The sequence below is a fragment of the Eptatretus burgeri genome, chromosome 9, assembly GCF_056783735.1.
Source record: "Eptatretus burgeri isolate ZD-2024b chromosome 9, Ebu_testis_v1, whole genome shotgun sequence".
NCBI classification, from domain to species: Eukaryota; Metazoa; Chordata; class Myxini; order Myxiniformes; family Myxinidae; genus Eptatretus; species Eptatretus burgeri.
The window spans coordinates 27,069,680-27,082,205 of record NC_140969.1 but is presented as its reverse complement, the minus strand read 5'-3'; the positions used below and the strand labels follow the sequence as shown (position 1 = coordinate 27,082,205).

The following is a 12,526-nucleotide window of genomic DNA, read 5'->3' as shown; positions in this document are numbered from 1 at the left end:
CATTATTACTTTGTACACACATTATTACTTTGTGCACACATTATTACTATGTACACCCATTATTACTTTGTACACACATTATTACTTTGTCCACACATTATCACTTTGTTCACACATTATTACTTTGTACACACATTATTACTTTGTGCACACATTATTACTTTGTACACACATTATTACTTTGTACACACATTATTACTTTGTGCACACATTATTACTTTGTACACACATTATTACTTTGTACACACATTATTACTTTGTGCACACATTATTACTTTGTGCACACATTATTACTTTGTACACACATTATTACTTTGTACACACATTATTACTTTGTACACACATTATTACTTTGTTCACACATTATTACTTTGTACACACATTATTACTTTGTACACACATTATTACTTTGTACACACATTATTACTTTGTACACACATTATTACTTTGTACACACATTATTACTTTGTACACACATTATTACTTTGTACACACATTATTACAAGCCATCTTGTGCCGAAAGGTTTGAAGAAAGAAACTCACCAACCATGCAATGCAGAGTCCATGTGCCAGTGGTTGTGCTGATGACTTGCCACAATGGTTCAAGTTTGAGTGTACGTGTGTGTGTGTGCGTGCGTGTGTGTGTGTGCGTGTGTGTATGTGTGTGTGCGTGTGTGTGTGCGTACGTGTGCGTGTGTGTGTGTGTGCGTGCGCGCGCGTGTGTACGTGTATGTGTGTGTGTGTGTGTGTGTGTGTGTGTGTGTGTGTGTGTGTGTGCGTGCGCGCGCGTGTGTACGTGTGTGCAGAAGAAAGCTGTTCCTGTGTTAATGTAGTAGACTGAAGCATGCCAGTGGGATTCATCTGACTTTATGCAACATGTGAGAGCAGACAGTTGTCACTACTTGTCATTTAGCTGACATCTTGTACGACAGCAGCCATGGCTGTATGCCGAGTTCTCATGAGGTACTTGTGAGAGCACTCTGGTTAAGGAAAGAATGGGCCAGACAAAGGCACAATGATTTTACTCGTGACAAATGGAATGGATTTCACATGTAGTCTGGCTGGAGAATAATCCAAATATGAACGAACCTTTAAATAGTGAACACTGTGTAGAACATGTACATAATTTAACAGGGATAATAAATAGGAATAATTCATCTCATTAGTCACTTCCACAGAACTGGACAGCATGAAACTACACTCAGGTGTTTCCTGTAAATGATTGCAGGAAGATACAGTGGTTCAGGGATATTGTAAACATTTATTAATTATTCCATTTTCCTTACATAAATATCCCATCAGGATTCATCTCAAATGCAGCTTGGATCAATATACTCTGTTCGAAGGTGTGAGCAGTGGAGGAGGTGAAGTGGGCTCAGGAGGGTTTGATGAGCTTTGCTTTGTTTTGAAAGAAGGAAATCAGGCTGTTTCCTGTTAAATGTTAAGAGATAAAGCAAAACCACAGCAGAGAATGGGGTCATATGGATCTCTTTTCATTTAGCAGGTTGTGATGTAACAAAGATAAAATGCTGTGCAACATCCATGACAATTCCCAAGGTGAAACGGTTCAAAAGGAAATAAATGAAAACATGGAGGGGGGATTAAGGGAAAGGTTCAGTCACACCTCACTATGCGTGATAATTAAAAGATTAACAAATGCATTAAAATACCTTCATCACATCTCGACATTGTCAAGCACAAGATCCTGTTCACCCCAGAGAGGGAGCATCCATGGACACATGTTTCAGGCTCGTTGGCCCTCATCAACGTGGAGCAGTCCCTGGAGTGAAGGAGCAGAAATTATTGGGGACAGAATATAATTTTTTATCTTCCCAGTATTGGCTACAGCACTTGTCCTCTGAAAATGATGAGCCTGGTGTGGCTCAGTGGTTAAGACGGTGGCTTGGGATCTTTGGGGTCCTGAGTTCGAGCCCCGCTGGCCACTGAGTTAGCATCAGGGGGGTTGACTCAGCCTGTCATCCTTCCGAAGGTCGGCGAAATGAGCACCAGTATACTGGTAATTATCCCTGCAGGGTAGAAGGTGACTAAAGGGTTGGCTTCAGGAAGGGCATCCGCCCATAAAAACATTTCCACAAGAAAGGGTACCATGATTGGAGCCCACAAAAAGCTAACCCGTGCCCAGGGATAAAGGCTTTCAAATGGTGTGATCATGATGACTTGTCCTCTGAAAATGTAGGGGGCTGTAGCTCTGCTAATCTCATGCCGAATTGGCGAAGCTTATGCAACTGTTGAGCCATCGGAGCCTTTACATACTGCACCTCTATATGACAACAAACATGTAAACTATTTACATTTCTAATTTTTCTGAAAGGTCGCCCCCACAAAGTAGTTCAAATAATATGCACAAAACAGCTCTGATATTCATGACCCTGGAAGTATGGTAGCTTGCGATGTGTTATGAGTGTCAGGGAGTAATTAACACTTCTATTGTTCTGACTGACAGTTTTGCTAACTACTATAGTTGATTTTGCTTTGCCTTGTACTCCAAATAGACTTATCTTTGAATGAAGGAAAGAAAGATGGGGGAAATTAGCCAATTTGACTTATAGGTTAAAAAAATATGGGATTACCTGGAAACAAAGAACAAGAGGAACTCAACTAACCTTACAGAACTGTGGAATGCACTGCAGGATATTTGGTACAATATTCCTGTAAGTATTTTAATCATATACAGGAAGCATGGGGAAAAAGAGTGATGACACTCACGAAGGCAAATGGCAGACACAAAGTATTGACTGATACTATAAGATGACACTGTTCTTGTTATCTACTGAATCAGTTTGTTTCAAGCACATTTATAAAGGAATAATAGTAGGGGTACCCGGCATTGCCTGGTATATTTTTTGTGGAGGCCTAAAACACTTCCCTACATCCACTAAGGAATGGGGTTGGGGATCATTCAATATTACCTTTCACATAGCTACAAAGGCTTAGGCACTATGGAGAGATTTAAAAAATGCCCGACTCGGTCGCTTGTCCAAATCACAATACCGTAATATTTGCGGAAACCCTGTGGATTTGTAACTCAATTGTGTCCATGACCATGAGACCCGAAACGAAGAGATCGTAAAATCAACTTCGCACATAGAGAAATGTACTGTACCCCAAAGGATGGTCACAGAGTCCCATTATTCCCCCCCCCCCCTCATCTCCCACCCCCCAGCATTATCTACCCTGATACGTTTCATATATATTCATTTTAATACTTTGGTTTTTATGATGATAAAAGTTTTGTGGATTGATAGCTTACATTTATACCTCTTGTGTGTTCATTATATTGATTTATCCAGTTCTGCGGAGGGGGTAATGGGACTTTGTAAACACCCTGTAGATTATTGGCTAAGAGGCATTGTAAAAGTGTTACCTTGTAAGTGGAATTAGATGTTGGTTATCGAATGGATGTTCATGAATGTGCCATTGATGTTTCTGGGTTAAGTTTGACCTCGAGCTATAAATATGGTCCTGTTCAGGAGGAGGAAGAAGAAGAAGAAGAAGAAAAGAAGAAGAAGAAGAAGTACTGCTAACTTTGGTTCTGGAAGTAGTTTATTTGTATTTAAATGTCTTGTAATTGTTTTGTATTTATTCATATGTCCATCCCTCCATCCATTGGGACCATACTTTGTGCAGATCGTTGGTGCTGCCTAAGCAGTCTCCTTGGCTATTGGACACAATCCTGGACAGGTCGCCACTCCGACACAGAATACCAGCAAGTTGGCACTCATTTTGCTGACCTTGGAAGGATGACAGGCAGAGTCAACCCCACCTGGTATTAATTCAATAGATAAGCAGGATTTCAACTCAGGATCCTTGGATTCCAAGCCCACCATCCTCACCATTAAACCAACACCAGGCATATATGCACGCAACTTAACGATATTTTTTATGTCTGCATTTGTTCGAGGAACAGAGAGAGAGACAATTGGGGATAACAAGATGCCCCTCCACCCCCACCCCCCCCATGACCTGGTGTGATGGGCTGCAAGTGAGGTGAAGCGATGATTGTTGATGATTCATGATCGATGACTCTAACCATTAAGCCACCAGGCATTCATATGTATGTGTACTTCAATATAACTCTCAATCAAAAAGACTTCAGCACTGTACAACGATTAAAAAAAATTAAAAACGAACTTTTTTCAGGATTTTTGCACATTTTTTGGCATAAAACACTCCCCGACGCTAACCGATGAACCTCTAAAAATTTGACGAAGATCCGTTCAGACATCTTTGAGAAAAATGGTGACACACACAAATGGCTCTCTTATAGTATAGATGTTAATTTACAGTCATAAACACATATAACTGGTGTCACTCATAATTTGATGAATTTACCAAAAAGTAAAAATATCATTGAAATAACTCAAACTTTTGCACAATACTGTATCACATATATCATTCTCTTGGCCATTTACATTCGTTTCAAGCTCTTCCATATTATTATTTAAACTCCAGGCGTTGGTGAAGAATATTTTATACTTTTATTTTTCCAGTAATTATTTTTTCCTGCCTTAACTGACCAATCATGTTATCATTAACATTTCTATTCTGTGTCGGAGTGGTGACCCATCCAGGATTGTGCCCAATAGCCAAGGAGACTGCTTCGGCAGCAACAACGCTCTGCACAGAGTATGGTCCCAATGGATGGATGGATTAACATTTCCTTCATTTTTGCCTCTCCACCCTACTCAAGCCTAAAAATGTATTCATTCCCTCCTCAATTCCCACTGCAAACCTTGCGACCCCCTTTCTGTTTAACCTATGACCATCATTCTGGAGCGAAAACATTCTGACAATGTCATCTAAGGAGTGAAACTGTGACACTCCTTTTCCTCATGTGTATGCATACGGAAAATTGTTGGTGAAAAAAAACTTAAAAGTGACGAATATTAAATTTTACGTTTAATTTAAACAAATTTATCACTTTCCATGGAGCTATGAAATATTTGATGAAGAGTGACACAAACCTTTACCGATTTCCCGCCCTTTTACACGCGATCGCCCATGACATCCACACCCATCACTCCATCAATGAAAATTCCTGAATCACACTCACACCATATTAAACCAGTTTTTTGATCGGGATCCAGTGCCCGAGGAAAAATATCAGCCTCACATCCACCAAGCAGAGACTCGCTCGCGCGTTCCTTTCTGGAAACATTAATAATATTCCTTCAGATTGAAATGAACATGATCATTTTCAAATGCGTGTGAAAGTCTCCAAAAACACCACGACAAATACAGGAAATGTTTTATTTAAGTCATGCATGATGCACATCAGCCAAACTACTCCTCCACCCCTGCCTGTAGTAGGCATTGGAATTTATTTGTTTCCGCAATTTCATATAAAACTGAATCCCCTCAAGTGAAGTATCAAAATATTGGTCACACCAACTTTTAAATTTCAGGGAGGACATCAGGTCCTGCATTTAACTGTAATCTTGTATTATACACAGCTTTTTGTTTACAGACAGACATCTATATCCCTGGGCCTGGTGTATATGTAAAAAAGGATATTCATCCCAGTGAGTACATGTTCCAGCGGCAGCATCCAATCATGAGTAGTAGTTCTGTCGAGGTGATTGGTGATACAAAGTATAGCTCGTGGAATGTTGATAATAAATTGGGGTGATACTAGTAGGGTTTTGGGACACGTTTTAACCATTCTCCTTAATGAGGCTCTTGATTTCATTTCACAATTTTGTCCACTTATTCCTTCCTTTATTTGGCCTGTTGAGTATGGATGTTTCAATGAGAAATCGGTATGTATATGCATGTTGAGTCGAACCAAGCAAGTCCCTCCTCCCCCCCCACCCCACATCCAACCCTCCACCAGGAGTGAAGGTTCAGGATGCTGAACCTTACACTCTAGAGGGCTCTCTGGTTTATGGTGTTGTGGAAAATTCAAATGGAAAATATTCAGTATGCTGAACAAAAGAACTGGGGGGATGAGAGGGGTGGTGGGAGAATCATCTTGTCCCACCTTTCTTGCAAAGGACATCTTGCTAACCTTTCTTGCCAACGGCATATTGCCCCACATAACTTTGTTTTTTTTTAATGTGAACGGTGGTGGTTTGCCTGAGAGTGGGTGTAAAGTTTCACCTTGATCTGTTTAGCCACTTCAGAGAAAAATATTTTTGAAAGTTTTTTTATGTGGGTGGGGGGGGGGGGGCGCGGAGATTTTTTGGAGAGAGTTATTCAGAGTGTCATGGAAACTTGATAAACACATCGCAAACACCAAATGAGAAAGAGCGATCAGAGATTGCAGACCCTCGTCAGAACTTGTTTAGTGTGGTGTTTTTGTAGTTTTTTGTGGTGTATTTTGTGTAGCGTTTCTGTACTGGTGTGTTATGTAATTAATAAGACACAGAAGGAGGACTGCCACTTTATAACTGCTGGCAGTGATGACCGGGTACCAAGACGTCCCGCTTCAATGCAACCCCGCTTTGATTGGACACCTGACCCTGACCCATGACATTTTCATTATTATTATTCAATTGAATTTAGAATGTGATTAAAATAAATTCAATTCAAATCAAATGGAAGACCAAATAGGTACAGTCCTGCATTGGAATCATAGGAAGGATCCCGAACAAGCAAAAAGCAAATATGAAGTCATCAGAAGGAGGATAGGATTCATAAAAATATAACGAAAAAAAACAAAAAGAACCCAGATCAAAAAAATTACATAACTGGCTGCCAGACCAAGTTGTGTCCGATCAAGTTGAAATTCAAAACATATATTCCTCATCACTACTAGATCTAAATTGTGAAGTTTCATGTCGATTGATGAAGTGGTTCCAGAGAAAACATTATTTAATATTTTCTTCAATCCCGTATGGCTGCCAAACCAAGTGACCCATCAATTATTCCTTAAACTTGTACACCCAAAACTTGGGGAACATTTGTGTGAAGTTTTCCCTCGATTTGTCAGGCCATTCTGAAGAAGAAGATTTTTTTAGTAGGTTTTAGGGTAAATCCAATATGGCTGCCAAACCATGTGACCAGTGACATCATATGTGTGAAACTTTTGTTCCTCATGGATAGGCACTCATTCGTGTAAAGCTTCACCTTGATCTGTTTAGCCACTTCAGAGAAAAATATTTTTTAAAGTTTTTTTTTTTTTATGTGGCTGCCGAATCAAGTGACAGATTACATCATCAATTTTTTTTCTGTCGATATTTTTATCCCTCGATGACCCTAAAAAAAATTCATACTGATCAGATTTAGCGTTCTACATATGCAATTATGACATAATAATGAGGCCACCTATGCTGTCATTAAAAAAATCACTTATTCCCCATGAGGAGTACTTGCCATGGACCAAGTTTCAATATTTTCCTTGGTGCAGTTTCAGAAATACAAAGGTCCAAAGTTTTTGTTATTCGAAAATGGCTGTCACACCACGCGACCTATGATGTCATACATATCATGAAATCATTCTACATGAGTAGTCACACCTATGGTGAAAATTTCATCTCAATCCGACAAACGGTTGCGGAGAAAAACACGAAAGTTCGTGCAGACAAACAAATAAAGAAATAAGCAGTCATAGACGGGTACTTATGAAATCGTCAACTTAACCTCTGACCTTGTCTAATAAAAGCTTTCTCTAGAGAAGGTAGCGACACAAACCAGAAGTTTCTACGATGATTCTGCACCAAACCATCAAAAATCGTAACGTCGACCGAAGCAAAAATCTCCATTTCTCCACGCAATTATTTAATATTATTTTATCAAAGTCACAAAACCGTAATATTTGGACATCCACCAACAATCTTAACATAATCCGACGGGTTAGCGAGTCAGGCATGCGAAGACAACCTTTATTGGGATAAAAAATGACTTAAACACCATCTTTATCGAAAACACCGTCAGCGCGCACACGCAAAACCTTTACGTGACTCAACGGCGCGTCTGCTCGAGCGCGCTGCACCACGTGACGAGCCGTGACGCGGCGAGTGAAACATTTTTTATACAATCTTAAAACGTCTCCAAAACATCCGATTTTTACCAGAATTTTGACAACCGAGTGTTAAGCGTCCTAAGCGATCACAAAAACTGAAGACAAAATTAAAATCGAAGTTTAAACGAACTCGTAACGTCGACCGAAGCAAAAATACTCCATTTCTCCACATGAATTTACGGAATTATGTTTGACCTCACTGTGGCCTTGACCTTTGACCAATTTTGACCAAAATCTAATCAGCGCTAGCCATCACCCTCCTGAATCACGTGGTGTAATTTGACATTGGTAGCTTCTTCCCTTCTCGAGTTATCGTGCCTACAAACAAACACACAAACACACAAACAGAGGACGGAAGTCATCAATATACTTACGAAATCTAAAGATTTCATAAGTAACAAACAAACAGACTCAAAAGCAACACCCTCTCTTTTGGCGAGGATAATAACATTGCAAACACCTTTCACATCTTGTTTTGTAATTGATAATAAAGACATAAATAAAATTTAAAAGTGTGGTTGAAGTTTCTATGCTATAATTATCATAATCATTCCTGTATGTCTTCAAACGTAGTCTCTGGGATATGATCATAAAATTTACATTCAATTACACCATGTATAATATACATATGTACATATAATAACTATCAATTATGGTGTAATAGCATTTTTGAAAGGCTGGATGAAAGAATCAGTTATCTTTGTTTTTGTCAGTAAAAGTAATACCAGCGAAAGAAAAGTCGTTTATCATTTCGTTGCCAGTTAAAAAATACCAGCTACAAATTTGATTACCATTTTGTTACTGACAAATAACACCAGCTACATAATTGATAATCATTTTGTAACTGATAAATAACACCAACCTACAAAATTGATTATCATTTCGTAACTGATAAATAACACCAGCTACAAAATCGATTATCATTTCGTAACTGAGAAATAACACCAGCTAAAAAATCGATTATCATTTTGTAACTGATAAATAACAGCAGCTACAAAATTGATTATTCTATTGTAACTGCTAAATAACACCAGCTACAAAATCGATTATCGTTTTGTAACTGCTAAATAACACCAGCTACAAAATCGATTATCATTTTGTAACTGTTAAATAACACCAGCTACAAAATCGATTATCATGTTGTAACTGATAAATTACACCAGCTGCATAATCGATAATCATTTTGTAACTGATGAATTACACCAGCTGCATAATCGATAATCATTTTGTAACTGATAAATTACACCAGCTGCATAATTGATAATCATTTTGTAACTGATAAATTACACCAGCTGCATAATCGATAATAATTTTGTAACTGATAAATTACACCAGCTGCATAATCGATAATCATTTTGTAACTGATAAATTACACTAGCTGCAAAATCGATTATCATTTTGTAACTGATAAATAATACCAGGTACAAAATTGATAATCATTTCATGACCAGTTAATATTATCGGTTAGAAAATCAAATATCATTTACTGAACGATTGAAATACTGGCAACGGCACAATCATCAAATCACTTTCAAAATATATTTTCCTGCTTTTCATAAACATTACAGATCATATTATATAAACTTCCTCTTTCAATATTCATGGTTCATTACATCATGTCCAAGTTTTCATCATGGTGTCTCGAACATTGCGTCTGATTAGTAATAACAGAACTATTGCACAAAATGAAACACAATCAGCCATTGGAGGGAAAAGTAAGATACGACTTGTGTGAAACTAAAAACAACTCAAACACAACTGCGACTACAACTAAAGTGCGTTGTTCATCCTCTTAATCATCCACAATGTCACACATTCTTATAATCGTAAACTTGCATCACGTTTGTGTTTTTATAATGTCATGGTGCAGTACCACATTATAAATACCACCATTGTTAAATGGACAATTTATGGTACTGATTAATACTATAGCTCCTTTTTCCCTGTTTATATTTGACTTGATTTTGATGTACCGTACTCCTCACAGAGCGTTGGTGCTGCTGAAGCAGTCACTTGGCGTGGGTTACACAAGGTAGTTTGCCATTGCCTTCCCAGCATTGTTTGCCCATGCTCTATCCTTTTAAATGCTGAAGATCAAAAAAGGAAGCAGCACGTACCATTTTTAAAGTCTTTGCTATAATTTGGAATGGGATCAAACTTCCGACTTCCCAGAGTAAGAGAGAACTTTCCAACCATTACACCACAGTCTGGTTCCTGCTTATGTAGAACTGGCCAAAAAAAAGTGAATTAAAAACTGTTACTAAGTGATAAAACTGATCAAAAGCTCCTCATTTGTATTTCCCTCATTTCAGTTACCTAGTTTTATCTAAAATAGTTATTTTCATCACAATAGCATTTTAAAATACTCCCTCCAAGTGTGTGTGTGTGTGTGTGTGTGTGTGTGTGTGTGTGTGTGTGTATGTGTGTGTGTGTGTGTGTGTGTGTGTGTGTATGTGTGTGTATGTGTGTGTGTGTGTGTGTGTGTGTGTGTGTGTGTGTGTGTGTGTGTGTGTGTGTGTGTGTGTGTGTGTGTGTGTGTGTGTGTGTGTGTGTGTGTGTGTGTGTGTTAAATTGTTATGATGTAAAACTTTTACAATAATGTGCGGCCATTCCTCCCTATAAACAAAATTGCCAGATAAAACAGGTGGTCACAAAAACAAGTGGCTGCTATGTGAAAGGCATTTTGAGTGGACAGCCCTATAACTCTGACGTCAAAGGCTTTAATCATAAAATGCTACTGTGGATATTAAAGACTTTTGGAAAAGTAAAAACAAACACAATTTTTTCAGTCTGCCATCAGAATAACATACACTTCGCACGGCATATTGAAAGGTAATTAACAGGCGGGGAACTTGCCTTCCCTTCGGGCATTCAGACAGTCTTCCCTGGGCCTGCCAAGACATACTCTCGGGCTGGGCAGCTCTGTCACGCTAAGCCTTTTCATAAAATTTCCAAAATTATTTTCGCAGCAACAACTCTACGCTCCAAACTCCAATGAATATATAATCCAGGGAAAGGCAAGTGCATGTTCATACATTCACGTTTAAATATGTGTTCATTCATTTGCGTTTCCTGCCTCATCGACTGTCTTCCACAACTATGCACGTGCGCACGTACACACACATACACACACTCACGTGGATATTTTGCGACCTGGTAGGTCTCCATTCCTTCTCCTGAAACCCACCATAGCAGCTGACAACAGCAACTTGCACATATATATATATATATATATATATATATATATATATATATATATATATATATATATATGCGTGTGTGTGTGCGTGTGTGTGTGTGTGTGTGTGTGTGTGTGTGTGTGTGTGTGTGTGTGTGTGTGTGTGTGGGCACACTCGTATATACATGCACACACAAAGTTGGGGACTTTGAGACCAGGGAGGGCTACGTTCCACCTTATCAAACCCGCATATGGAGATAGCAACCAGCAGCACCCACACACCTTCTTCAATTATCCCAAGTAAACCTTTTATAACATTATTTATTTCACTGAACAATGACCATTATTTCTTTCCTGATTGGTCGCAGACTTGTTGATGATCCCTGACACTTTCCTTGACGATTTTGCGCACTCGCTGCTGCTGCAGGTGACCAAAGAAAGATGTTTTTGTGTGAGGTCATGCCTTGGAGGCAGATAGTCTGGCAAATCATCAAACAAGGGAAGCATTTGAAAGTTGTTCTCTGTTCAAGTACAAGTATTTCCTCCAATGCATTACCCCAGTGGTCAAATTCCTGAATGAAGCTTTTCACTGGTATCTTGCTATTCATCATGGCCATGTCCCAAAAGCGATACTGCAGCTGTTCACTCGTTTGTTCTGCTCGAGAGACTGCTGCTTGTGCGGCAGGTAATCCACAAGGAAAAACACTGAACACGTAGATCTTGCACATAAACGTATGTCCGTTTCCTCCCGGACTCACGTGCACTCTTCGAGCCATGGCAGAACCGTACAGGCATATGACCTCATGTGTATCCTCAAAGCAATCATGACCTGCAGCTGGTCGATTTGGGGTTGTGCAACCCATGTCCTCAACATCATCACATGCTCCAGCAAGGTTAAGGCCCATGGTCCTTGCAAAAGGTGGTGATGCCCTCGATAGGGTTGGTGCAGAATCCACACTGCAATGCCTTGGTGGCAATCCAATTTATCAGGTTCTCAGAAAGCCGAGACTGTTTTATCTGTCAAACGGGTCCTGTCCCCAATTGTTTTGTCTGAGGATCCACAGAAGGGATTCAAACACAAGAATTCCAGATGGCTGCCACAATCCCCTGGGTCTAGGTGCCCAGTCAAACGGACCGGACATCAGGCTATCAAAAGGAAGCAACTGGCCTAAACAAGGGGACTTGCCAATCAGATCATCATGGCATAATATTCTGCATCCTGAGAGATGCAGGAAGGACAAGTGGGAATTTTGGTTTGTTTTTGTTGATTTCCTGTTTATTTGTTTTCATTTATTTATTCCAGGTGCAAATGTTGAAGCATCTTTTCTACACTCGTGAATCAATACAAGTATTTTTTTAGGAAC

At 39.2% G+C, this 12,526-nt stretch overlaps 2 long non-coding RNA genes across 3 annotated transcripts in view; both read right to left on the bottom strand.

Moving 5' to 3' along the window:
* The window catches only part of LOC147019772 (uncharacterized), a 42,523-nt gene extending 41,716 nt beyond the window's left edge, over positions 1-807 (bottom strand). Inside the window, exon 1 of the long non-coding RNA XR_015061512.1 lies at positions 544-807. This is a non-coding gene — a long non-coding RNA (uncharacterized LOC147019772). The remainder of the gene's footprint in view (positions 1-543) is intronic.
* Positions 808-959: 152 nt separating this feature from the next.
* On the bottom strand, positions 960-6,121 carry LOC147019771 (uncharacterized). 2 transcript variants are annotated; one of them, XR_015061510.1, is made up of 3 exons: positions 4,986-6,121; positions 1,671-1,780; positions 960-1,431 (listed from the first exon to the last, which is right to left on the bottom strand). It is a non-coding gene; the product is annotated as an uncharacterized LOC147019771 (long non-coding RNA). The 2 variants fall into 2 exon arrangements; XR_015061511.1 differs by lacking the exon at positions 4,986-6,121 and adding an exon at positions 3,386-3,967.
* Between the last annotated feature and the right edge of the window lie 6,405 nt (positions 6,122-12,526).